Raw genomic sequence first — 1,239 nt, 5'->3', positions numbered from 1 at the left:
TGCCAAACGAAAGGTATTTGAAAAATCTTGATTTGGAAATATTTTTTTATAGGGTTATCATCTATCTATCTAGGGTTATCATCTATCTAAGTAAAGACTGAAAATATTGAAATTAAATGAAATATTACATAACTGGTTCCAAGCGAAAAGTATTTGGGAAAGCTTTACTAGGGAACTTTTTTAAATCTTTCCACTTATCCAAAATCCGAACATTGTAAATAAATATAGAATTTACAACATCTTATCAAACGAAGTGATCATATTATCAACGAAGAGCTGGTACACAAATTACTTAATGTAAAAAATTCATAAACAAGTAGTTTTTAAGCAAACAACACACCGACTCCAATTCTCATATAAAAGTGTAATAGTACCGTTAATTTTTTCATGATCCAATGATCGGATCTAAACCAAATTAGTATGGGATCGCCGGGAAATCGGTTGACGTGGTCCAAAGTTATGCGGTAACATGCATAAAAAAAATCCGACGAATTGATAACCTTCTCTTTTTTTTTGAAGTCGGCTAAAAACTACTGAAACAAATAACAAAATGATAAAAGAGTACCGAAAACAAAAAACTATCGCATGAAAGCTGTATAAAAAATACTTAATGAAAACATAAAATTGTTGACACTATTCCCTAGCATTATAAATCAGTCAACTTTTAATCGTAAGCAATTTCGTTTGGGGTAGCCAAGGCCTACTACGTATATTGCGAGTAAAGAAATTTTGAATAACATGAGATAATATTATTATGATTGTGATTATCATTACTATTGTGAGCTCCTATTCCCAATCAAGGATTCCCAAATTAAAGCGAAAGCAGAAGAGCATTTACGATCGCATGATGCAAATGTTAAGATAATAAGAGCTGCAGAACTGAACCATGTAGGAACATTTTTTTTACAAGGGCGTGTAGTATCTGGCATGTGCCGATGACATCGACATCAACGGTAACAAAAATAGCGAAGTCTCTTCTGCCTTTTCCAAGCTGGATAAGGAAGCAAAGCGAATGCGCCTGGTGGTAAACGAGGTCAATACGAAGTATCTCCAGTCACCGCGTTCGCGCCTTGGAACCCACGTCACTGTAGACAGTTATAATTTCGGGAAAGTGGAGAATTTCATTTACTAGGGAACCAGCACTATCACCGATAAAAATATCAGCATGGAAAACCCACGCAGAATTACTCTTGCCAACAGGTGCTGCTTTGGACTGAGTAGGCAATTGGGGAGTAAAGT

At 35.3% G+C, this 1,239-nt stretch overlaps 1 protein-coding gene across 1 annotated transcript in view; it reads left to right on the top strand.

Moving 5' to 3' along the window:
• Positions 1-1,239, top strand: part of LOC118735187 (neurogenic protein big brain) — a gene marked incomplete in the record, with an annotated part of 346,282 nt that overhangs the window by 8,794 nt on the left and 336,249 nt on the right.

The sequence above is a fragment of the Rhagoletis pomonella genome, unplaced genomic scaffold, assembly GCF_013731165.1.
Source record: "Rhagoletis pomonella isolate Grant_MI unplaced genomic scaffold, Rhpom_1.0 Rhpom_scaffold_00003, whole genome shotgun sequence".
Taxonomy (NCBI): domain Eukaryota; kingdom Metazoa; phylum Arthropoda; class Insecta; order Diptera; family Tephritidae; genus Rhagoletis; species Rhagoletis pomonella.
Note: the sequence above shows the minus strand (reverse complement) of the source record. Positions and strands in the feature narration are given on the sequence as shown.